We start from the raw sequence: 26947 nt of genomic DNA, 5'->3' as shown, positions 1-26947 counted from the left end.
GCTTGTGTTTATTTTTGGTGGTGTGTGCAACAAAACAAACACGTCTAGAGAAAAGAAAACGGACCAGAGGAAAAAGCAAGTTATAAACCCCTCAGTGGTGCACTGAGAGCATTTCTGGGGTGGTGCTGGGGAAGTAGAGCCAGCGCTCACAGAATTTCTCAGGCTGTAACGTGGATGTGACACCTGCCTGACCTTGCTGTGCTTTTGGCAGGTGCTTCCCTGTTACTGTGTGGCACCGAGTTATTAAAAAATCCATTAACACCTGTGTTTGGATTTGCCAGAATTCCACCTTCCCCGAATTCTTTTTTGCACACTTTTTCTTTCATATTCTCTTTGCTGCACATAATTTTTGGCTTATTGGGAAGATATTATTTCCCCACTTCTCGATGCAGCAAACACATCATTTTTTATGGATTTGTGAGAGTGAGGAGAGAGAATTAACCTTTCCAAGGCAGGGAATTCTGCTGGAGCCAGTAGAGTTTTCATTGTTTTACTTGCAGAAGTTTTGTTTGACCCAAGCCTGATTGTGTTTAGTTCCTGTCAATTTGAGTTTGGAAATGTTAGTTCTAAACATAACCACCCAGTCACTAAAAAGCCACCATTGTTTATTGTTTTCCTTTTAATAATCTTATTTTTTCCTGTCTTCTAGATGGTTACAAAGAGAACTAAAATCAGCCCCATGCCCCCAAATTAGTGGATAAAACATCTATAGCAATTTTTTTTCCCTATGGATACTGTCTGGTAGTTGTGCTGTGGGATCCTTTTCCAGTGATTCAAGTTCCAGTGAGAGGCTGATGAGCTTTTAATGCTCTGAAATGAGGAAATTGTGATTTGGATTACAGTAAATCTCTGCTTACAGGGAAATTATTCTGCAGGGAAATATTTATTGCCTTGCTCTAAGTTAGTGTGAGAGAGATCAAATATGTGTTGTATTTCATGTTGTATTTCATGCCACAGATTTGACTGAAATATTGGAGCATATTATCAGACTGAAGTTAATCAGCTACTCCCTGGCTCACTGACCCCTCAGATTCCCTTCTTTCATAATTTTCCTGCAAAATGCAGCAGTTTTTTGTTTGTTTGTTCGATTTTTTTGAAGTTGGGTGGTTTCTGTTGTTGCCATCTTTGCCTTTTTTTTATTTTTTTTCCTTTAGAGGTACAAGTCCCTAAAATAGAAAGAGGGGGGAAATTCTTGCCTGTACTCGAGTTTTTTATATCAGGAGGCCATGTGATGCAATTGCCAGGGAAATTTCGAAGCTAACATTCCAGGGTCCTGATCCAGACATCAGATCCATGTAGGCAGATCTCTGCACTCATGATTTAATTGGGATTTCTTGTGTCTTCAGGGATCTGTCCAGACGGGCACCAGGCTGCTATCAGAGAAAAGCCTGTGTTGCATACAAGCATTTCCCTCATCTTTCTACTTTCATGACATATTTCTCCCAGAAAAACGCTGAATCTTTTCCAATAACTGCTAAAGTGTATTTGAAATAAAAAATCTCATCCCTCCAGAGGCTTCCGTCACTGATAAATGGACTATTATGCCGTGCAGCCAAAGGAGATATTCATATCTTCCCAAAATTGAAAGAACATATTAATAACTGATCTTGTGTCTTAAATAAATTCCACATTAAGTCGGATAAAACATATTTTTAAGGAAAGGAAATGACAAGCCCAGATTTGATATGCATCACTGGGTGAATGAGTGTGTAAAGTTATGCTTGTGTTTAAACATTTGTGGGATGAAAAATGAGCTGCTCAGGGTTTGCTCTTGCTTGAGTCCTGGGGAACCTTTGACTTTCTCAAAGCCTTCACGCTGAAGATAACTGGAATTTCTGATAAAGGCTTTGCTGAGGGTTGTTTCTGGTCATCAGGAGTAGGACACCGAGCCACCCCAGGCACTTCACACCTTTTCCTCCCGTGGTTGTTTATCGTGGAATTAATTATTTCAGCTTGTTTCAGGCATTTTAACAGAGTGAGAAAACGTCCCAACCATTAAAATTTGTATTTTGAGGAAAGAAAACTTAAAAATATTAACAGATGAGCAATTCACCTAATTCTCCCTCACTTTGCAGTGCTGGTTTAGTGAGCAGGAATAAACTTCAGCCTCAGTGCTTGTGTTGGTGTTGTGTTGCCTCACTGAGGCACCATCCTCTCCAAAGGGGAATGGGAGCTGCCACAGCCCCGAGGCTGCCAGAGCTCCAGGAGAGCTTGGACAATTCTCCTGGGCACAGGGTGGGACTTTGGGATGTCTGAGCAGGGTCAGGAGCTGGGCTGGATGATCCCTGTGGGTCCCTCCCAGCTCAGGATATTCTGTGATTCCATAAATCTCTTATGAAACATTTAAAGCAGACTTTGCAGCTTTTGCTTTTCTTTGAAATGTTTTGCTGTGCATGGCAGAAAGTGGCACACGGCACCTTAGGGCTGCTGCAGGGACTCAGGACAATGTCCCCGTCACCTCCTGTGCTCCTGTCACCCCTGTGCTCCTGTCACCCCTGTGCTCCTGTCACCTGGCCAGCAGAACTGTCCCAGCTGTGCTCTGCCTGCCCAGCTGGACCTCAGCTGTCCTTGCTCCTGCCATGTGAGGCTGAGCCTCTGAACATCCACAATGGCTGTTCCTCTCATCTCTGCACCTCCAGGGCTTGCGAGGACACAGCAGAATGAGTCCTTCCAGCTGAATTGGTGATTTCTGTGGGGATAATTTCACAGAACCAGTGAAATCAGCCCCTGGGGCCATCTGGAGGGGGAATGGACAGGCAGTGAGGTTAAAGCTTAGGTTCAGTGGCACAGGAAGGACCTGGAGCTCCTGGAGAGAGTCCAGAGGAGGCACCAGGATGATCAGAGGGATGGAGCAGCAGTGCTGGGAAAAAAGGCAGAGAGAACTGGGAGGGGAGAAGCTTCAAGGTGGTCTAATTGTGGCCTCCCAGTGCCTGAAGGTGCTGACAGAAAAGATGGAAAGTCCTTTACAAGGACAGGACACAGGGAATGGCTTCCCACTGCCAGAGGGCAGGGCTAGATGGGATACTGGGAAGGAATTCTTCCCTGTGAGGGTGGTGAGGCCCTGGCACAGGGTGCCCAGAGCAGCTGTGGCTGCCCCTGGATCCCAGGAAGTGCCCAAGGCCAGGTTGGATGGGGCTTGGAGCCACCTGGGATAGGGGAAGGTGGCCTGTGGCACAGGATGAAATTGCATGAGTTTTCAGGTCCCTTCTAAGCCAAACCATTCCAGGATTCTGTGATTCCCTCTGGTGTTCATTCACTCAGGTGTTTTATTTCTTTATTGGTTCTTTTTATTAATAGTTGCCCACACACTTTATTCTGTCTGCGGGAGGAAAAAGAAAAAGGGAGCAAAATTCCAAACAGTGCCAGTTCAGGGACAGGAGGGAGGGAATTTAATTTGAGTTGGTGGAGTCATACCATTGTGGGTAATCTTGACCTAATTAGTCTAACGGAACATAGTCCTGCGCTAAGCATCTGCACTCAGATTTTTCAAGAAATAAAGATTAAATTTAAAGAGATTAGACAATTTTTTTTAATTTTTTTTTTTTTTGCTCCCCTCCGCAAGATATTAGCTGTTCAAAAATGACAAAAATGTTCTTAAGCCTCTCTGAAGGAAGGGTGACCAAACAGGCTGCCTTTTGTTCAGGCCTGGAGCTCGCTCGCGAGCGGGGAGAGGTGGTGTCCGGTCACCGTGTGCGGGACCTGGGGACACGACTTATCCATGGCCAGCAAAGCGAATCAGCCCCAGGAATTAGCAGGGGGATTAGGAGTCGGAGTTGCCAGTGCAGCAGGGAAATCACTGGCCACCCACCAGGCCTGCTGGGTAGAGGAGTTTGTGAAAGCTTTCTCTAGACGAGGGGAAAAAGTGGGGCGATGTCCTCAGTGCTGGTGTGAAGGAGTCCTGGGTTTGTTGTGTCAGCACTACCTGCTCTAAAGGTGTGGTGCCAGAGGCCACTTTGGCTTCTGGATGTTCATGTGGCCTCTGAAATGAATTCTACCTCCTAAAGCTCACCTTTGGTGTTCTGAGAGCTTCAGCCAGGCTAAGTGTGCCGATGATGTTCAGCACAGAGGAGAAAATGCTTCAGGGAGAACTTACTGCAGCCTTCCAGTACCTGGAATGGCTTGAGGGGCTTTTTATACAGGCAGGTAGTGACAGGACAAGGGGGAATGGTTCAAACTGAAAGAGGAAGAATTCAGGTTGGATACTGGGGAGGAATTCTTCCCTGGGACGGTGGTGAGGCCCTGGCACAGGGTGCCCAGAGCAGCTGTGGCTGCCCCTGGATCCCTGGAAGTGTTGGTTGGACAGGCCAGGTTGGACAGGGCTTGGAGCAGCCTGGGACAGTGGAAAGGGTCCCTGCATATGGCAGGGGTGGCGCTTGCTGAGCTTTAAGGTCCCTCCCGACCCAAACCTGCTGTGATTCTTCATGGCAGGCTCATGGAAGAGGGAAATTTTTAAAGTGTCTGCATCAGGAAGGAAGTGAAGGTGCTGATTCTGGAGATGGCCAGTTGTTAACATATTAATGTTTCATTTGAGGGGACAAAAGTTACTCATGCATGCACAACACTGTGAGGACTGCAAATGATGATCATAGTTCTCAGCCCATGGCATTGTCCTAAAAATTTTCCTCTTGTTCCTGGCTGGATCTGTGGACCAAGAATGAAGCAGGAATGTCAAACCTGATTGAGAGGTTGGATGGATTTTACCATCCAAACCGGTAGAAATAATCAGATATTCTAATAGTGCTTCTGGATGAATTTTTCTATTGCCTGTCTATGCTCAGACATGAGAGCCTCAAATCCTCCCAGCCAATGGCAATATAGATTTATGGGTTTTTTTAAAGTATGGTGGTTTTCATAGATTTATTTTGGTTGATTTGTGTTTTGAGGGCTGGTGTTAAACAGCATCACTGTCTGAGGCTCACTGGTAATCCGAGGGGTTGTATTGCCTGATGAGAACCAGGTATTTCCATGTTACCTACAATTCCCCCAAAGAGGTGAAGCACAGAACTGCAGCACAGCTATTGTTCCAATTTCAGCAGAAACAAGAAGATAAAAACCAGCTACCAGAAACTTTCTTTTACCTGCTGGTTAAAAATAAGCTTGAAAATCTTGAAAAAAAGAAAAATAAAATTTTCTTTTCCCTGAAATCAGAACCTCAGAGAAATATCCCTAAGCATTTTACCTCTCCCTGCTCTGTCCCTGTTGATGATCTTCAGACCCTGGCAATAAGAAAATGCTGCAGCCCTGACTAAAACTTAGTCCTCTGCTCGTTCCTTTCTCTGCTTTGTTTTTCATGATTTTAAATTTAAACCCTTTGGAGAGATTTAAATTCTAGAAATCATTGCATACAATAAAAAAAAATTTCGGTGTACTTTACATTCCTTCCTCAAATTTTTTCCTTTCCTTTTTCCTTTCCAAAAATATTGGCTGTTTTCTGCTTTACTGATCCTGAGGTATGATGTCTGCCATCATATCCCAAAAATATAAATGGGAGTGGAGGCACTCAGTGTGAAGCTGTGCTGTACAGAGAAAGGAGAACTGCTCTGCCAGAGATAAATCCCCTGTGAGATGTTTGTTGTTGGGAGGTGTTGATTTGAACATCAAGGTTATGGCATGGGGAGAGCACCCTGCTCAACAAACCTGGCGTCATTGCTGGCCCCAGTTGCTGTCACTGGTTCCCAGTAGCTCATTATTGAGACAAGTGACCTGGGAAGCTTTTAGGAATGGTTTTGAATTTGTTCAATTTCTACATTTTGTAGGCTGTGGTTCACTTTTCTGCACAGCTTTGAGCTCTGTTGGGCCAGGAACAAAGCAAGAGTGTCTCAGTTAGTCCAGAAAGTGCTGTTAGTTGTTAGAAACCTGGTGAGAAGCCCTCTTGACACAGCAGATTTTGTGGGACTTGGAAGGTTTTATTTATCCCAGACTGTTTTAAGGTTCCATCTCCAAAGGAAGGTTGTGAGACCCTCAGCACTGCACCCGCAGTCCCACAGGTGAAGCCTCACCTGTGCCTGTTCCGTCCCCAAAATTTATCAATGCAAAAGAATAAGTAGTGTTCACAGCACCTTTATGAAGTTCCAATTCTATCAGTAGGGTTTTCTTTGTTATTAGCAAACCCCTTGACTTTGAAGCCTCAGCTGAACCACTTTCCTTGACCTTTCCAAGTGAATCGGCGAGACACCGACCATGTGAGGTGGGTCATATGGAACAGATTTAGATAGAAACTCATATCATCCCACCAGAGGAATGCAAAGTCCCTCCCGATCCCTTCCACAAAGCTGCATCATGTGTGTGAGATAAATCCAAGGGACACAAGGGGCTGCCAGACAGCCCAAAGGACAATAACTTTGCTATCTCAAACCAAACAGGCAGCACTGCCCGCAGATTTCCCTCTTAAAGGTGTAGCAACTTCTCTCCTGGCACTGGGAATAACTGGGTGAGGGTGTCAGGGGCTGGAAGGAATGGATTTATTGCTGCTTTGGGTCTGTGGTGGGCTGGCAAAATGCATAATCATGAGCATGAAGGTGCCTTTGGGAAGCTGTGCCAGATTTTGAGCAATAAGGAGTTTTTCCTTTTTTCCTGAGCCCCAGAACATCCTGGGAGAAGCTACCACCAGCTCTTGTTTTATATAACAAATCTAAAGGGTGACAAAGGCTTGGCAGAGAGCTCAGAGGTGAATTTTCTCCTGTGCTGAAATGTGACCTCTCATAAAGGAGAGGTTATGTGAGAGGTGTCCTGTGCTGAGAAATGAATCTTACAGGCCTAAGAGAAATATGGGCCAAAGAGAAATACACCTTGTGGGTCTAGGAGAAATAGATCTCACAGGCCAAAGAGAAACACATCTTATGGGCTTAAGAGAAATAAATCTCACAGGCCTAAGGGAAATACATCCTACAGGCCTAAAGAAAACAGATCTTATAGTCCTAAGAGAAACACATCTTATGGGTCTAAGGGAAATGCATTTTATAGGCCTAGGGCAGTATAAACCAGTTAGAACCGTTCAGCAGGCATGGAGCAGAGGAAGTAGGTGACAGTGGGAGCTGGGGAGGTTAAAAAGCACCATCCAGTTCAGTGCTCCAGGTGTGCAGGGAGAGATGTGGATCCTCAGAATGTCCCCAAAAGTTGTCCCTGTTTTGGGATGTGCTGCCTGTGTAACTCCTCTGTGCAAAATCCCTCCCTATTAGGTGCTGACCTGAGGGGTGAAGCATCTCCTGTTCATCTGTCATCATATCGTTTGTTTTGGTGACACTGAATAAAGGTTCTTTGGATTTCAGAAAATCTGCTGAGGAAATACAGCTATTATTTATGATTTTACTTGTTCACAGTCTATTAACATCTTCAAACCTTTAGGCAATAGTTCAACTGATGGGGACAATTTCCTGCTGTCTCTCTTTGTGCAGGAGGAGTTGCTTCAGCAGGAAAGGTTGACAGTCTGCAGGCCCTGGTGATTAAGACATTTTTCCCTAGTGAAAAAAGGAAATTACATCTTCCCTTGGGAAGGGGAGGAGCAGCTACACAACAGAAGACCATTATGGTCACCTTGTACTGGTCCTTTGATGGAACCCACAAATCCAGCAGACAAAGATAGTGCTCAAGGTTTTTACAGAGGCAAACCCAGTTCTTAGCATTTCATTTGACACTTTCCTGCTCAAGGTCCTTTATGAACTCTCCTCTAAATTTCCAATGGATTTTTAAAGGGAGTATAGATGCCTAACACCAGTGGTGTGTCTAAAGCCCAAAAATGCCATTTAGGCACTGAATAACAGCTGGAGTTTCCTGAAGATGTGGGTATGCCCTGGGTGTGGGGGTTTGTTGATCCAGCCATCAGTGGGAACATCGAGGCACAGCCCTTGAGCAGCTGGGACCCTGTTGGGAATTCTGAACTCTGTGACCTGCTTTACTGGTGAAAGGTAAGAAAAATTGAACATCAGGCTTGAGAGATAAAGCTTTGCAAGTTTAGTTTGAATCATAGAAAATTTAGGTTGGAAGAGACCTTAAGTCTCATCTCTTTCCAACCCCCTGCCATGGGCAGGGACACCTTCCACTATCACAGGTTGCTCCAAGACCTGTCCAACCTGGCCTTGAACACTTCCAGGGATTCCAGGGACAGTCACAGCTTCTCTGGGCACCCTGTGCCAGGGCCTGAGTGCCCTCACAGGGAGGAATTCCTTCCTAATATCCCACCAAAACTTCCCTTCTTTCAGTTTGAACCCATTCCCCCTTGACCTGCCACTCCAGCTCCTGGTCTAGAGTCCTCCCTCCTTCCTTCTCTGTAGCCCACTCAGATCCCGAGGGTGCTATGAGGTCTCTATACAACCTTCTCCTCTCCAGTGATTCCCAACTCTCCCAGCCTGACTCCATAGGGAAGGTGCTCTGGTTCCCTTGGGAACTTCATGGTCTTGTCTGGACTTTCTCCAACAATTCCATGTTCTTATCCTGGGGGCACCAGAAGTGTTTGCAGTATTCCAGATGAGATCTCATGAGAGCAGACTAGAGAGAATCCCCTCCCCTGACTCACTGAGAGGTGTCAGGTGTTTGAGCAGCCTCATTCTTCATTCTTATTTCTGAGCTCTTTCCTTCCAAGTGCTTTTGCCTTAGGACTCTGCAACTCTGACCTCTAGCTCCAACACTACACCTTTAATTACGTCTGCCAGACAAATGTGTCACCTTCAACTTATTTTAGTGGTGTCAGAGCAACCCTGGGCCAGGGTGCTGGGAGGCACAGGGCTGACAGTGCCCTGAGCATGGAGCATTTAAAGCTGTTCCTTGTCTAAACACCCCTGTAAAGGTGGTGCTTTGCTCATAAATTAATCAGCAGGGCTCGTACTTAAGCAACAATGATACCTGTATTTTTTTCTCCCTGAGATTACAGGCCTCTCTCTCATCCATGGTAAACTGGATTCTGCTGTTTATCTGATTTGTAGGATTTTAATAAGTTGGCCTGCACAGAAGTAAGCATGTGCTTGACCTTGAGCAGAACAGACGAGGAGCTCAAGCCCCCATTGGTGTTGCTGACAAAGCAAACGGTTTAAACATGGAAATCAAAATTCTATTTTCCTTCAGTATTTATACTGGTTTTAGTTAAGCTACAGCAGAAGAAAAATACAGCTCGGGCTACATCTGCACCAATCCTCAGATTATTAATATTCCTATTAAAGAGCAATGAGGATAAAGAGCAAATGGGCAAAATAGGAATTTCCTTTGCTTGCTGGCACCACGGCATAAAACATTATTAAGATGATTTGTTAAATAATAGAAAGGGTTTTTCATTTCCTAATTTTCCAGCTGCAGCTAAAGCTATCTCCCGGCAACCCACTTCTCATTCCTTAATATTTAGACTTATGGACCAATTTGAGAGTATTTTCTTTGCTGCTATGATTAATGCTCCTGTGAAACAATGTCATCGCCAGCCATCCACCTACCCTGTCAGCCTGGCATCAGCCTGGCTGTGCTCTGCTGTAATTTATGGCTTCAGCCAGTAATTTGCAAATCTAATGTTGGGGAGGCTATGAGGATGTGAAATTTGAATGCTTTCCCCTGATTTGGTAAATATCTCCCCCATTAGTGAAACAAATGGCACAGGGATCAGACATCATCTCCAAGGCTCAATAAATATTTTATCAGCCATAATGGAAATTGTCAAATTGATCTAATTGTACAATACGTTATCAACAAGATATCAAAGTTGGACATGGCCTCTGCCCTTGTCTATCATTTGCAGGCTTTTGTCTTCGATTGCCTCTTCCTGGGAGGAAAGTAGGGAAGTGCAGAGTTCATTGCAAAGTAGGGTGAATAACAGAGCCACTGAATATCCATTTAGAAGATAAATTCTGGAGAAATAATTAACTCTCCTCTGCTTGACTATAAAGTAGGACTGCAGAGGGTTCATGTAAATCTCCCAAATGGGAACTGTGATTTTTATGTTGAACCCATATCCATTGATCTCATACATAAAGGGAAATTATCCATCACGGATACTGCTTTTGGGGGAACATTCATGGCTTTGTTCCTTTAAGAAGAGGCTGAATGGATTCAAAAGTGAATTTTACTTGTCTGGCAGCAACTAGGGGGATAATTTAATTAATTATTTTTTAAAAATTTAGGAGTCAAATGACCTGACTTTCACTACTCAGCTTGCAAACTGTCAGTCACAGGAAATCTAAAGTTGTAAATGATGAAAGATTTATTTGCACATCTGATGTTAACAAGATAAAAGTAGGCTTTGCCACCTTAATAGTCATTCTTGTAGAGTTGTCTTGTTAAACCTCAGCCTATAGAGGTGCTTGATTTAACAGAGCAGTTTTCAGATAATTTGGGAATTTTTTGGGGGAGGGTCTCCCATGCACTAATCAAGAAAAACCCATTTACATAAAAATGCTGGGGACGATTTCTTATTTCAGAATTCCCTGGAAAGTAAAAGGGGGAGACAGTTCCCCCATCAGGGAGAGTGAGAAAAGGAGAACTGGGATGTTCTCGACCCCTATTCTCTGCAGCAGATCCAACCAGGCAGGCAATATCCTCAGGGTTTGGAAGGAACTGGAGTCTGATGGAGTAAACTCCTGATATTTCTCAAGGTGGAAAGTCCTGTCATCTTTTCTTTCAGAGAGCACTCAGTTTGCAGCCATCCTGTTAATATTTAATGGCTTGGGGCACAGGAAGGGACCTGGGCTGTGCATGGAGTGTGTGACTGGTCAACCACTCCATGGCTTTTTTGTTCATATTAATTTTTTCCCCCAATTATGCATTGACTAGGAGCCATAAGATCTGTTACTCACTGTGCCTCAGGCTGTTTATTGCTAAAAATGAGGATGTCACTCCTTCCCTGCTGCAGTGAGGGTGTGGACATTGCCCAAGTGCTTGAGATCTTTGAACTCAAGGTGCAGAAGAAATGGAAGAGACTTCCTTTCTTTTTGTTGATATTGTTTGGGTCTCAAAGTGCCCAAAGGTATCCCATTCTGGGAAACCAGCTGAAGGATGTCAGTGGCCTTTCCAGAGCTGGAATATTTAAACATGTTCTTGGATGCAGCCCTTAGTTATGTTTTTTATTACATCTCTTGGAGGCTTAAAGAGAAAGTCCACACTTGATGGTTTTGGTTTCCTGTCATTTTGAATAAAAATGAAGAGGGAGAATGCAGTATCTTAATAGGAACCTGGAGTAAAAGTAGCTTTAGGTAGCAGTGCCTTTGAGGAAGTGCTTCAGGTTCAAGCTAACAAGCTGCAAACATCCTGCAGTGCATTTGCTGCTGTGAAGTTGGTTGGGTGCAGCAACTTTCAGAGTCCTAAATGGGGACCAGAGGTACATGGAAGTGTGTGTGGAATTAGAATCCATTTCAGCATGTTAATAACTGAGCACAAGCAAGATCACAATGTTCATTAACTCAGTGAAGGGTAAAAGGGGCTGTTTTAACAAAACACAGCACACAGACAACCCAGACCAAGGGGCTTCAAGGCAGCTCCGTAGCCTCGGGGTCGTTGAATCAAGAGGGGTTTTTAAACATAAGCCATATGCTTGTTCTTTCTTCCAAATGTTCTTTGAAAGTCCATGTTCAGCTTTCCACCCCTGCTCCCCATGTCCTGTGAGCATGGGAGTTGTTTGGTATGGTTTGCTCCAAAGGACTTCTGGATATGATTTTTATTTTTTTATTTTATTTTTTTTCCAAACAGGATCTGAGCATGATGGAGTGATAGCTCCACAGATAATATCAAGATTCTGACATTATTCAAAATGTTTTAAAACAGTGGATTTGGATGGCTTTAGGCTCTGTTGTGTAGCAGCATAGTAAGAAGTGGGTGTAATTCAATTTTTGCTGAAGAGGTGACACGGCTCAATATTTTCTTGGCTCAGTCTACACAGGCTCATTTTTGGAGCAATGTTTTCTTAGGTCTGTTTACACCAGGGCTGTAAAAATATGAAATTAGTGGCCAACTTGCCTTGCCTGGCAATACAGGTGAATGTGAAGCCTTTCTTGTGAATTATTCATCCCTGTGAAAATTTTACTGAATACCAACTCTCTGTAGTGCCGGACCCTATAAGGAAGAGGTTTTATTTGTCATTAGAGCTTTTGACAGTCTTTTAGCCAGAGTCAGCCAGGAGCCAAGTTCTTCCATGTCTTTAAGGGCAACCAGGGTGTGAGGAGGGCTGAGGTGAGTGTGAAAAAGGGTCTGATCCTGGCCTTGCATCAGGAGTCTGGGTCAGGATATCCTGATTTTCCAGCACAGCTTGGTTTGGATCCTGTGGTCCTGAGTCTGTTCATTCCTTTCACCTCCACCACTCATGCTCAAGGAGAAGCTGAGAACTTTCCCACCCTTCCCCATCCTCCCCTTTCCCAGCTGACTTCCACAAAGATCCACAGTTGTGACTGTGTGATGAAGGGAAGGTTTGAGCCATAAAATCCCAGTTATGGGTCCTTTTTTGGCATGGCTGGGGGCTGACTCATTGCCAGCCTCCTGCCTTCTGCCCATTGTGTTCTCTGGAGCATCTCAGGAGCTCTGCAGGGCTTTTTATCTATCTCTGCACACACACAGAGCACACAACCATTTTCCCTGAACCATTCAGGTGGGTGTGAGCAAGCCCAAATTTATCACCAACGCCCTGCACTTCAGCTCCCTTTGGTGGGATATCTACTTCCAGGTTCGTGCAATCCTTCTCCTACCATCCTGTGCACACTCCCACTTCCAAATCAGCAGACCTAAGATTTTTATCTGTAATGGCTTCTGGTGAGAGGAAAAAACCCAGTTGTTCTTAAACATTCATTTTCTAGGCCAACAATAACCCTGGCCTAGACGAATAACTCCCTCCTAGTTCCTACGGAGAGAAGTGTTAGACTACACAGACAGTGAGGTCATTCATAGCCACTATTGTTTCTTGATAACCCAATTAAGAAAGTGCAATTTATCTCGCCTGTTTTCATTTAATTATCTAATTTGTCTGCCCAGGCGGGGTAGTTATCTCCCCTGCACTCTGGGGTTGCTCTCCTACCTCGGCCGTGCTCCGGCAGCGCTCCCCAGGTGCTGCTCATTCCTTTGACCTATAGCCAGGGACAGCCATAAATCAGGGGGGTGGAAAGAACCATCACCTCCCTCTGCCTTCCTTCATCACGTGGGGGGAGAAATGTGTGTGCTGGATGGAGAGCTGTGGAGCTATTGCCCTCCTGCTAATCCCAGACTAAACTTTAGTACAGATATTTTATAAGCTTCTGTTTAGGATGGCTTGGGAAAAAAAATAAATAAAAAAGGTTGGTGTGTGTGAGGAGAGGGATTTGTCAGGGTGGGTGTTCCACAGCAAAGGGTCACACCCATGACATTAATATCCACTGGAGGAGTTATTAATACCTGTAATCCTGATATTAACAGGCTCTAATGCATGCTGTGTGTGGGAATACTGCTTTACCTGAGATTAGCTCTGCTGCCAGCTTCACTCTGGCTCAGAGCAACCCCCAGGATCAATCCAGATCCAGGACCACCCTGGGGAGAAGGAGCTGGGGTGCTGGTGGGTGAGAGGCTGGAAATGCCCCAGCCAAGAACCTCCCTGAGTCCTGGGCTGATCCCACAGCCTGGGCAGCAGGAAAGGGGGGTTCTGCCTTTCTGCCCCACTCAGGTGAGACCCCACCTACAGAGCTGCCCCCAGGAACAGCTGCCCAGCACAGGAAGCTGCTGGAATGGATCCAGAGGAGGCCAAGAGGATCAGAGGGGATGGAGCAGCTCTGCTGCGGGGAAAAACGGCAAGAATTGGGATTGTTCATCCTGGAGAATTTCTGAGGCCCAGCCTCTGCAAGGCCCACCCACAGACACTGTATTAGACATGCTGCAAACCCTTATCAGAGATAGAGAGCTCAGAGATTTGAGTTCTGGGTGGAGATCTAGAGGCCAGAAAACATCTTTTGGGGCTTAACGTGGTAAAAATGAGGCACCTGAAAAACGCTGCTGGGGCGGGATCAGAGAGCATTTCAGTTTTTTCCCTGTCCTCATGTTGCTGTGTAAGTACAGCAGCAGTGACCTCGTGTACTTTCAGTTCTGAGCTTTGGGAGCCAGGGCCATCCACCCTTCCGAAGGTGCTGGGTGTGTGTGTGTTTTCAGTTTTGTTCTGAAGTTGTTTGAGCTGCTGCTGTTTCTCAAGAGGTGTGTTCTGTGCTACTTGAAGTTAACCATGAACTGTGCTATCTGCTGATAGCTCAGGGATTGTGTTTGCTTTGCTCCAGTCCTGTGCAGTCCAAGCAGGTGGACAAATACCTCAGCAGGGTTTGGCTCTGTTTGTGTTGTGTTGTGTGTGGGTTTCTTCCTCTCTCTCCACCCCTTTAGCCCTGGAGCAGAGGAACTCTTGCACTTGCAGGGGTGCAGGCTGTGTCTTGCTGAATCATGTTTAGGAAGAGTTCAGCAGTGCAATCAGAAACTTGGCGCTCTGCAGGGGTTTCCAGCAAATCACTGAGAGCTCTGGCTCATCAGCTGGCCAAGGGAATGAGGAGCAGGTATTTGGATTTATCCCACACATCAACAAGTGAGGCTTTCCTGCCATGTTTGTAGAGTGTCATAATTTGGTGTAACTGATTTCATGTAATCTGCTCTCTCCTTTTGAGAGGGATTATCAGATCATGTGCCTGAAGCAGCCTGTTGGGAAATGCCTCTGGAGAAGTTTCTGAATGTGCTGATTTTGTGTTGTGTATCTTCAAATCCTTGGGCATTTTGTTCAGGAATGATTATAAGGCACTGATGACCTGGTGCACCCATAGCTGGAGAGTCCCCAAGGGGCTCCTGGCTGTGTCTGCCTGGGGCTGTGCAAACGTTGGGATGATTTACACCCAATGTGCACTGTGAAGGAGGGAATGCACATGGGATTGCAGGCTGGATGTGGTGTCCAGTCATCACCACCACAGCCAGAATTCCCAGGGGATGAATTCTCTACCTGGTTTTCTCTGATTCTTGTTGGTATAAGGGTCCTGTTAACAATTCAGTTTTATTCCCCGACAGATTTTGTGTCTCGAAGTTCCTGTACCCATTCCTCTTTTCCAAGAGAAATTTCAGCTTCTTTACTGTAAACTGTAAATAATTAAAAGCAAGACAAAGCACAGCAGTGGAAATCACTCCACCAACAATGACTGAAATGTTTATTCACATATAAAGAGCAGGCTTAGGTGATTTGATCCTGACCCGCATTTTGTCCAGCAGGATAAAACCTTCCTGTTGGGTTCATAATCCCTTGCAGTTGGTGGCAGAAATCCTGAATTTTCCTGGTGTGTGTAAGAGTAGAAGCAGAGTCACAAACAACAAAAATCTTCTGATTCTCAAGATTTGCTTCATCCTTTCAGGGTGATATTTCTTGAATCTTTTCATGTGGATGGATGGATGGATGGATGGATGGATGGATGGATGGATGGATGGCTGCTGGGAATGTGATGAAATCCATTTTCTCCCAAAAGCAGAAGTACCTTTGCTACCAATATCAGGTGTCCTACTGTCTGATGTGCTATTCCACAGAGATTTGTGACCTCCAGCTGTCCTGGAATCCATGCTGTCCAAAAAATGGTTAGGTTTGGGGTGTACCTGAAGTGAAACCCACAAGGGTTGTCTTTGCACCTTGTGGTTTGATTTTGTGCTTCATAGGAAGATCTGTTAAGTGGGAGAAACATTTGTAAATCCTGACAGCTTTGCATGTTTCTCCTGGATGATCATTTTTAGATCAAATATTGATTATGTGAGAAGTCATCAGCCACTGTTTGTTATCTTCCTGTTTCAAAAGGTCCAGCCCAGGCACTGTTTTGAGGGGGTGTTTGCAGTGACCAAGGCCAGGTTCCTGCAGGCATTTTTGGAAGGTGTAGCTCTGTATTTTGGTAACACTTTTGCCTGCAGGACAAGAACCGCGACATCTGAAATGAGCTGTTTGAGAACCTGAAGCACTGAGTGTAATTGACCCAACCATTCAGCACAGGCTTGAAAAATCAAACTTGTTCAGAGAAACCCCAGCCTGTTGGCAATAGGGACAAAGTGTGTGGTGTCTTTATCTGAATCCACAGTGAATTCTGGATCCAAAAGCAGAGGAGTTACTCCTCGGGTCCCTCATTATCACCTTCTTCTCCAGGAACAAGGGAATCACAGAATGGTTTGGGAGGGACCTTAAACTCATCCCATTTCACTCCCTACCGTGGCAGGGACACCTTCTTCTAACCCAGGTTGCTCCAAGCCCTGTCCCACCCGACCTTGGACACTTCAGGAATGTGGCAGCCACGGCTGCTCTGGGCACCCTGTGCCAGGGCCTTTACTGAAGTAAAGAATTCCTTCCTAAAAAAACCACAACCACTCAACCCAAACCAGACCAAAACATAGAAAGGGCTCAAGAACTGTTTTTAGACTTGTAGGGGATGACACCCAGCAGATCCCATGCAGTACTTGGGTAATTGTTAATTCACCGAGTGCCAGAGCAGAGTTTTGGGCTTGCTGGCCATGCAGAAGTTGCTGTCTGACTCTCCATGAGCACCTTCTCCCCCTGCTCTCCCTCCTCTGTTGTTCTGGGGAGCCACAGCAGTGAAATCTGCCTCCTCTTTCATGGCAGAAAGCCTGGGAAGGATCCTGTGCTCATTTCCATTATGATAAAAGACAAAACAACTAAATTAAATTGGAAGCAATCTCTGCATTACACAAGTCTGCATACTCCAAAATTCTCAAAACAAAAGAGGTGCAGGGGAAGCCAATCACTATCAGAAAGAGGGAAAAAAGTGTCTCTGGACTAGAACTTATATTGTTCTTAACTCAGAACTGAAATATTTTAACTCATCCACAACCAGAGTTGTAGAAACAGGAAAGGTGGGGAAGGGGCACTGAATGTGGATATTCCCTGAATTTAGGGAATGACATAATTCCAGAGCATAGCTGCCTGGAGTTGCTGTCAGAGCTGCTGCAGCAGGGCTGTCTGGAGCTGCAGTTTGCAGATGTTCACAGGGAGATGTGGTCGCCAGCCAGAGGGAAAACGCGACTTGGCAGGGGGAGGATGCCGAGGAAATCCAAACTGTCTTCCAGCACTCGGATTCTTCTTTCCCCTAAAAAAAAAATAAAAAAAAAAAAAGGAAAAAAAATTAAAAAAACTTGAAACTTTGAAAGACTAGACTATTATTTGTTATGGTTAAATTGGCCACTGACCCACTGGCATAGAGCACAAGCTTTTGCATAAAGTTGTTGCTAGATTTTATTTCCTTGGAAATGGAGGAATGGAAAAGTTCACTGCTCAGGTATCTTGCCTCATCCAATTAAATTATTTTAAGCAAAGAGGGAAAAAAAAAAAGGTGGGGGGCTGGGGAGGAGGGAATTCCTTGGAGCTCAAGTCACAATGTTATTATCAATTCAAATTCAGCTTTTCTGTCTCTTCATTCTGGATGGAACCTGATCTGATGAAACAGAGCTGCTTTACCTGCTGCTGTGTGTGCTTGTGTTCACTGAAAATTGTTGTTAATATGTTCAACCTTCTTTAATCTGTGTTAAAAATAAATGGAACATACACTATTTTTTAAAATTAGTATTTTATATTTAAATAATAAATAATGTTTGCATAAGTGAACTTTCAGCCTTTTCAAAGACTAGAACTAGTCTTTGCTGCCTACTTGTGAATTAAATTTTGAAAGGAATATCAGGTCACATGATAGCTTAAACACATTGTTAGGAAAACCTTTGCCAAGGTGACACCTGTGGTCTTTGTGGAACTCTGAGCTCAGTGCAGGGAAGCTCTGTGGGAGTCACTGTCAGGATGGGATGCTCCCAGGAAATGTGCTCAGCACTTTGCAGGATCACTCCTGCCCTGTGGAATTCCTGAGAAGGGTCAGGATAAGGACTGGTGCTCATGTAGCCCTGAGTGGCCACCACATCATCCCTGGCACTGGGCTCAGCTCCTGGGAGCCCCAGCAGTGAAAAACAGAGAGGGTTTTGCATCAGATGCTTCAAAATAGGATTTAGTAAAAGACCAGACAGATCCATGGCCCTCACTCCTTTGCCTTGGCCAAACCACATCTCTAGGGTTTGGCTTTTTAGAGTTTTGTTTCTCATCTGTCTTTTTCTGTCTGTTCAGGTCTAAAGTTTCCTGGGATTCTGTGCAGCCTTTGTCTCTCTGGCCCCTGGTACAAGCAGGGTTTACTCTGAGTTGTGGCCTCTGTAAATTACATTACTGCACACACGCAGGGATGGCTGGAATTGGCTGGATGCACACAAAACCTGGACACTACAAGGGATATACAAATATGTGAAAATTCCCAGAAATTCCATGAGCCTGCAGTTCATAGCTCTGGATTTTCCTCCCTGATTACAGCTGCTGTCACCAGAACCCAGCAGAGTGTGGGGAGCATGGCTGCCCCTTGTCAGTGACAAAGGTGTGCAGAAAAACAGAGAATATTAAGGGTTGGCAGGTACCAATTCACCTTTCTGGGTTATTAAGAAGCATCTTTTTGGCAGGGATTTATTCAGTGATGAGACCAACATTGTGTTTAACAGATCTGGAGTTATCTAGGATTGGGTCAGCAGTCAGTGGTGCTGGGATTACAAACTGGAATGAGCAAAAACGCTGTCATTCCTGTAGAATTTCCCAATTGAGATGACTGTGATTAAAAAATACCCCTGCAGAAGTGATGTAATCCCATAAAAGTTTGTGCTGAAAGTGCAATAAGCCTTTTTTTCTTTTTAAAAAAAGGGGGGAGATATTTACATTGGGGGAAAAAGAACTCTTGTTTTTTAAAAGGATTTCAAGCACAGTGTGGGAATTGCAGGCTCTGCTGATGGACTGTGCAGTCACCTGGCTCTGCCTCCCTCGTGACTGATAAGTCCCAGCTCTGTTTTGATAAGGCTCCATGGTGACGTAGCTGGGACAAAAGAGGGGCTTTCTCCTGTTACAGACAGGGCTCCCCCCAGGTGAGGCCACTGGCTTGTTCCTGAGTTGACCCATTGACCTTCTAATCACTGACAAATTATCCACTGCTGTATTCCACAGCCTTCCTTCTGCACTGTTATTAAACACACTAATTTCTGTTTTATTAGGGCAGGAGCACTGAGGTGCAATAATGATCCATTTCGTTGACTGCAGTAAGGGGTTATGGAAATATTTTTATGCTTTCTCCATAAATTTTAGTGTCTTGCAGTAGCTCCCATGGCAGTTTTTCAGACACTGGTGGCACAGTGGGCTTTCAGGTGTTGCATTTTATGAAATATTAATGCTTTAAAACTGAGGTCCCTATGGAGGAGAAGTCTTCACACAAGGTGTCCCCCATCCCAGAGCTGAGAAAACACAGGGCTCCTTCCTGGTGGGACCCGTGGTAGCAGCCATGGAATGTGCAGCTGGTTTGGATTTTGTTGGGATAAACTCTTCCCAAGCTGGGCTGGGACCTGCCTGTGGCTCCTGGGCTCAGCACAGGTGGAGGTGCTGCTGCAGGAGGAGGCTTTTCCCCCAGGGAACCCCAGCACGAGGGACCTGCCGCGGATGGGACACGGCCCAGGCTCCACTGCGGGCCTGGAGGGAGTCTGAAGGGGAAAAAAAGCAGGAAACACATTTGGCCTAAAATAACAGAGATAACTTGATGTTGCTTGCCTGATATTTTTTAACGTTTCCCATCAGTCTTTTCTCTAAAGCATTTCCAGTTTTTCAAAGGATTTATTGTGAAGGTATAGGGAGCATGGGGGAGGGCAAACAAATCAGGGGGTTTAAAATTACTATTAAGTGTCTTATTTTCTAGCCCCTTGACTGAGTCCCTTAGTTTAGAAGGGAAGAAATCAATGAACCATAGTCTACATTTTGAAATAGAACTGGAGAGCTTAAGTTTCCAATATTGGACATCTTAAAGAAAACAAAATTTTCAGAAAGCTGCAAGTTCCCACATTCCATGCAGACATTTCCTTTCTGGTGTTTCCATTGGGAAGCAAATGCTGAGACACCTAAAACAGAATAGAAAGCTTAAAGCAGTATCTTTGATAATAATTTATTTCCAGTTTTGAAGGGATGGAATTTTTTGTACTTCAGAATGTAGAATCAATCTAACTATTTTCCTAAAATTTCTTTCAAACATTGATGACTGGGGGAAGTTACCAACATTCCTAAGTGTACAAGATGATCAAATGAGAAATTTAGCCCTTATTAAGGTTTTGAGAAATTTTATATTTGATTTTTTCCTCCTTTTATGTGTTTATTTGGATTCAACTGAGGTGCATCATTAGGAGCAGAAGCAGAACTGTTGTATACTCACTATACTGTATTATTTTTATGTATATATAGTGTGTGTATATATATTTTATAGAGTGCTGAGTATCCTTAGTCTCACCTTATCCTTTAAGCACACAGAGACAGAACTCCAGTGACATTTTAGGTCTGAGCTTAATCAGAGTACCGTAGATTTCCTCAGAAAACTGTCAGTGAAAAAGCACAAAACCAGAGTAGATTTGCTGAGCAGATGAAATAATCTGGGAAATTGCAGCACAAGGACCGAGCTGGTGATAAATCCCTGCCCATGGGTGGCTGGTGGGGGCAAGCTGGGGGTATTTTAGTCCCAAGTCTTTTGTTGCAAGGTTTAAACAATAAATAAACCAAGTGAAATCAAAGCCTGGCTTGGCCTGGACTGGGCTGGATGGGGACAGGGCCTGCACTTGGCGGCTCTCACCAAGTGGGCCCCAGGTCCAGGTTCACAGAATTATTTCCCCGTTATCTTTGTTGTCGATGCCCTGATTGTATTTAGATTTCCACAGAAAGGCTCTGTTATTTTGGAGTAAAAAGGACCTGTTGTATTGTTTGAGAGGCACTTGTTCTAATTCTGAGGACTTTCCATCTGTTTTCCTCTTTCCTTCCTCTTGATAGGAGCAGCATTTCCTCCCCTTCTGCCACTGCTGGAGGGGTGGAGAGTGAGCCTGTGCTAAGCCTTCCTTAGCTCTGCCTTGGAGGAGGCTGCCCAGGATTTAATCCCTGTCTCTGGGCAAAGAGAACAGGGAAAGAGGGGAGAAGGAGACATTTTTTGTTCATTTATTCAAAGGCTTTGGAGAAAGGACACATGGAAGGCTCGGAGGCAGAGCAGGATCAGGAGTTTTACTACCTAAGAGCTTGTGGGTGGCCCACACAACACAAGTTTGGGCCCTTGTCCAGGTCATGGTGAATTAGGGACCCACAACAGAGAAAAACCTTCTCCAACCAGTGCTAATTTCTCCCTCTTTCCTCTTCCATCGCCACACACCCTTCTCTTCACAACTCCAGCAAGAGGTCGAACATGCTGGCTGGCAAAGGAGTGTTTATTCTTCTCTCAGCCTTGATGTGTGGTTGCTCCCATGAATAAACCACACTGAGACACTCTGGTGACACCTCTGTGCCTGCTCTGAGGCGGGCAGGGCTCAGCAGCATCCTGCCTCTGCCAAACCAAACCAAAGAGAGGAATTAAGAGGAAGAACACAACAGAAAATTCCATTTTCCCAGGAAACAGAGCATCCTGGGGTGGTGGCAGCGGGGCTCTGTCTCCAGGTGACCCCCAGCTGCCTCTACCAGCTCTTATGTAACCTTGTCCTCCCCTCCGAGCCCAATGGGGTAATGGATTTCTTTAAATTAATAATGCGTAAAAGGAGATTTACACCGCGCTGCTGCAATATTGTCTCTGCCTTTTATTCCTGCATTTGTCACTGTAATCCCTGATCGAGGTGTGCAGTGGGGGGGATAAATAATGAAGCTTAAAAAAACTGTCATCAGCCAGAGCCATTTGCAAATTCATCACCAATATTCTTCGGGAGGCAGAGACAGAGGGGAATGAAAAATAAGGAGTGGTGCTAATATATCTCACTGATTTCCATCTCCCATTTATTCCACTTTGAGCTATGATAGAATGTGAATCCCAGGAACTGCCAATCCTTTTTTAGGCACGAGTCTAAGGCTGCTCCTGAACCTCTAAAGAAACAGAGTAAATACAGAATAAATACCAAGATAATGGACTTTAGAGTCAGACATAATACACTTACCTGGAGGTTTTTGATTAATTAAGGTTTAACGTAATGGGGACACAATAGTTGAGGAAGTTGTGTCAATTCTTTAGCATTTAAACTGCTGGGAAAAATTTTAAAGATACATTTAAAAAGGCAGGGAAATAAAGCATCTATTTTAAAGTAGAAATCCTGTAAAGATTTATTTTTTCATTATTACAAGAATGTCTGAAATAAGTTAGAAGAGTCACCCTGAACCAGATGCAATTTCTGAATTTTTTAACCTTCCTAAAAAATGTTGCAACTCCTAAATTTTGAAATGGTGATCTTGTTACAAAAAGAAAATGTGGTATTGCAAAAGAGCTTCCATTGCCATATTCCCTGAGCATCCCAGCCTAGAAATTTTTACCAAATTTTGAGGGTAAAGCCAATTTTTTTTTCCCTCAAATGAAGTGTGACACACTGCAGGGGTATTCAGGGTAGAACAGAGTATCTAATATATTAATTTAAAATAAATAAAGACCTTTTTAAAAAAACTTTTACTGGAGCATTTGTGATTGCCCTGGTACCAAACTGACCCCATGAGTTTAAAAATTCCTGAATTTCCAGAATCCAGTACTGGATGCTCGATCCCTGCCAGGCCCAGGCAGCAGAGTGAAACCAGAATGTAGTAGCACTCGGAGAAGGGGGAGAAGATGAAATATATCACAAGATAATAAGAAAATAAACCATTAAAAGGCTCTGTTTCCCATTATCATGTGGTTTTATGTTAATGAAGTTGTTCCAGGCCTGTTTGAGTTTAACTCAAGCAGGGGAATATGAGTAATATGAAAAATATGTGGGGCTGAAGACCCTAAGTTGAAAAGTCTGTGAGCCATGGGATGTTTTCGTTCAGCAGGCATTTCACAAGAAGGAATAAAGCAGCCAGAAAGTGGCACGAAAAAACCCTCAATGCCAGATTTTCCTTTTTTTCTCAGCTCTGGGTCACCAATTCATGTCAACCAAGGCAAGACAGTCCTGGTTGGTGTGGAAAATTGGGATGTCCAGCTCAGATTCATCCTCTTGGTTGTCCATATTTTTACAAATGCTTTTATGGATTTTAAAATTCAAAAAAAGAAATTATATTAGTGGCAAATTGTCTTCTCTGTTCAGGTTGAACTAGAGTTGGGTGTTTTTTAAACAGATAATTGTTTTCTAAAAGAACTAAAAAACACTGGAGGTAGGATTTGGAAAGCAGCTTCCATCAGAAAATGGAAAATTGTGAAAATGGCCAGACTTGAATATTTTCTCTAGTGTTTTATTTCAGAAAAGCTGAAAAATTGAGCTCTGACCTGAACTGACCTGATTTTAATACCAGAAAAGAGTAAGCACAAAAGGACTAAGATGTCCCAGATGTAGCAGAACAGATTCCACTGTAAATTGAATGATCTAATTAAAAAAAAAAATTATTGTTATTTTCAGTTAATTGAAAATGTTGAACAAAACCTGTCATTTAACATGCACTGAGCTCTTTAATTTTTATTTTTTTTCTTTTAAAAATGGACTTTAAAAAATCATGTTCCCCAATAACATGGATCATATCCAGGAGCTGGGTTGGAAAAGTTGTGAGTGGGTTGTTTTTTTGTTTGAGGGGAAGGGGGGAAAAGTTTGTCTTGTTTTTTTTAAAAATTTATTTATTTATAAAGTAATTCAGCTTTTTATTTTCCTGCTGGATATAAGGAGCAGTGAAACTTCAGTTCTGGATCTGGCCCTTGCCCCAGGCGTGTAAAAGATGCTCATTCTCCTTTTCAAAGGCAAATATTTGTTTTCTCAAAGCAAAACCTCCTAAAAATCAAAACCAAGATAAAGAACCCATCCCTGATTTAAGTAAAGTAATTTTTAAAACATTACCTCAAAAAGAGAATAGACCAGGTTGCTCCAGCCCGGCCTTGGACACTGCCAGGGATGAGGCACTCACAGCTTCCCTGGGTAGCCATTGACAGGAGCAGAATTTAACTCTAAACCAAAATAAAATGTTAATTTTGAGTGCTGTCCTTTAAGTGCATCCACATTACTTCCTGAAAAATCAGCCATGAAAAGCAGCAGCCCTTCAGACACATGGTTGACAGCATAAGAATTTTCCCTCTCTAAAAGAAAGCTTCAAGTCCCACTCGACAGCAGTTAATATTTCAGACTGCGGGACAATCACTGGCCAGCAGAAGCAAAATGTAAAAATATTTTTATCTTAAATATTTTTCTTAATAATAGCTTCAAAGGCAGAGAAATGGCTGGTTGGACTGCAGCTGACTGCTGCGTGCTGTGGCCTGGCAAGGCCGAGCTGGGGGGAAGAGAAAACCTTGTATTTCAGTGTTTTACTGGCCGGGCTGGAATGTGGATTATTTTGCCCTGGTGTACGACCCAGCTAAAGTATTTCTAGAAGGAGTAAGACAGGAGGAAGAGATGTGTGTGGAGATCCCACCAAGAATGAAGCAGTTGTATGGATTGCACATTGAATCCTTCTGAGTTTAGCTATCAAGTTGCAATGAAAATGTTCATGATTTACAGTGGAGAGTGGAACTGTGGGTGAAAATGGGGTGGAATGGAGTGGGAACCACCAGCTGTTAAATGGGAAAATTCACTTTATTTCATTATTCTAATCAATAATCTCCCTTCAATGAGTGAGATTGGGAAGCTCAGTGTAGAACCCCTGAGGAAATTTGGGATACTCCTGGGGTAGGTCTGTAGGAAGGCTGAGGGTTCTTTTCCCATCTCTTCTCTGAATAAGACTTTCCCTTTCTCTTTCCGCAGCAGTTGTGCTCTCTGTGCTCAGGGAATGGGACTGGGAGAGAGGAAAAGCTCCTGTCTGAGGCACAGGGATGCTGAGGCTGCCCTGGGGAGCCCTGATGTTGCAGTTGTCCCCAAGCCTGGCTGGGTTGGGTGACACACACAGGCACAGCTCATCCAAAGAGCTGCCCCATTTCTGGAAGTGTTCCAGCCAGGTTGGACGGGGCTTGGAACAGCCCTGGATGATGGGAGGTGGAACGAGGATCCCCTCCCAACCCAAAACATTCTGTGCCTCCAGACAGACACGAATTTTAAGCAGAACTCTGCTTTTTAACATTAAAGCTACTTTTGCACCCAACCCAAGCTCTCAAAGGGAGTCGCTTGTGTCATGCATGAGGCCGCAGGAACCTCTGCCAGGGCTGCAGGACCCATGATTTGCACCTCCACTGTTTCTTGTTCCTGCTTTGATGTTTAAATTCACAGAAGCTGCAAATGGGACAAAATGACTTGGGGGTGGAAGAGCCTAAATTGGCCCAAGGTGGTACTCGGTGCTGGCAGTGGTGCAGGGACAGGGGCGCACATGGGATCCCTTAGAGCCCCCAGGGAGTGTTGCAGAGGGGCTGCAACATTAAACAGCAATATCACCTTGCCTCCTGTTTTGCTGAAATGAATTAACTGGCAGGAAATCATGGATTTCCGAGCCCGGCTTTCCTTTCGACATTCCTTACTGCAAAAGGAGAATTAAACCGGTGAAAGTGAGTAACAAGAAACAGGTTCTAGAGTTATTCTGTGTGGTAAGAAAGAAACAGCATCGACCTGAGGAGTAGCAGCTCATTTAGGAAAGGGGTTTGGAGAAGAGAAAGTGGCTGAGGGAATGGAGAGTGCAGAGAATTGATCAGAAGATGCTGAGTTGCAAAGGAGGCATAAAATCTGTTTGAGGTGAGAATACACTAAAAACATCCCAAAAACCAGGGCTGTATCACAACAGTCCTGAGTTATTGGAAATTGTTCCAGGAAGTTATCTTTTTAAAAATTAATTTTCTTAAATCTCTGATGGGTTCTTTATCTCTGCTTTGATTTTTAAGAGATTTTTTTTTGAGAAAACAAATCTGGCTTTGAAGAGAGAATGACCATCTCTCTAAGCACTTGGCTATGTGTGTTTCAGAACTGGGGGGAAGAATCGACTGAGCACTTCAGAAAATTTGCCCTTAAATCCCTTATTATGTCATGAATGGAAAAAAAACAAGACAGCAGTTAAAGGTTTCGAAGGAGATTTTTGGAATTCTCACCATGGTTTTATCATCTTCCCAATGCTGAATGGTCTCACTGTTGGAGCTGCTGTGGTGGGAGTTGGGGACTGATGGGACAGGGCAAGGCTGCAGGAATGTGCTTTCCTTGCCATGGATTGTCCAGTACAGCAGGAACATTCAAACCATTGCAAAGATTCATTCTTTGCCCTGTTCTCCCATAGCTCGTGTGAGTTCCCCTTCCTTCTGCATTCGTATGGGACTACATTCCTTCAGATTCCCCTTTTCAGTTGTTTCTGATGACTTCTGAATTTAAACTTGCAGTTATATCCATTTATTATCCTGGACTGCTGCAACACTGTCTTGAAGAACATATAGACTGTGCCACTGGGAAAAAAAATCTGTTTTCTAAGGATTTTAGTGTTTGGGTTTGGGGTGTTTCTTCTCTAAATATTGTGCAGTGTTCAAAAACTTGAAATTAGAAGCCACGTTCCAAGAAAACAATGGGGGTTCCTTGCCATGTTCACTGATAGCTTCTTTCCAAGTGTTCCAAGGCACAAATGGCCAGAGCTCTGGGATCTGGATGCCAGCCGTTCTCAGGGATCAATATTTTGGAGGTAGGATGGGAGGATCCATTTGGTTCCCTGTGAAATGTTCTCAGGATGAGAGGAAACAGTGCCAGGCTGTGCCAGGGGAGGCTCAGCTTGAAAATCAGGAGGAATTTCTCCATGGGAGGGGTGGGTCAGGCCTTGGAAGGGGCTGCCCAGGGAGGTTTGGAGTCTCCATCCCTGGATGTGTCCAAGGAAGGCCTGTACGTGGCTCTCAGGGCTCTGGGCTGAGGACAAGGTGGGCATCAGGCACAGCTGGGTCTCGATAGTCTTAGAGGTCTTTTCCAAGCTCTGTGATTCCATGATATTTGAAATCTGCAGGGAGAGAGAGGAGAGGACTTGAAGAAAAAGCTTTGATCAAACCAACCGTGCTTCCAAGAATTTCCCAAATTGTCCCTGGTGAAGCTCTGTGGATTTAAGATCAAA

General features: G+C 44.3%; 1 protein-coding gene across 2 annotated transcripts in view; it reads left to right on the top strand.

Moving 5' to 3' along the window:
• Positions 1-26947, top strand: part of PRDM16 (PR/SET domain 16) — a 285146-nt gene that overhangs the window by 62836 nt on the left and 195363 nt on the right. The window lies entirely within an intron of this gene.

The sequence above is a fragment of the Cyanistes caeruleus genome, chromosome 22 (genome assembly GCF_971803275.1).
Source record: "Cyanistes caeruleus chromosome 22, bCyaCae1.hap1.1, whole genome shotgun sequence".
Lineage (NCBI taxonomy): Eukaryota > Metazoa > Chordata > Aves > Passeriformes > Paridae > Cyanistes > Cyanistes caeruleus.
The sequence above is the reverse complement of the archived record's forward strand: the minus strand, read 5'-3'. Positions and strand labels throughout refer to the sequence as shown.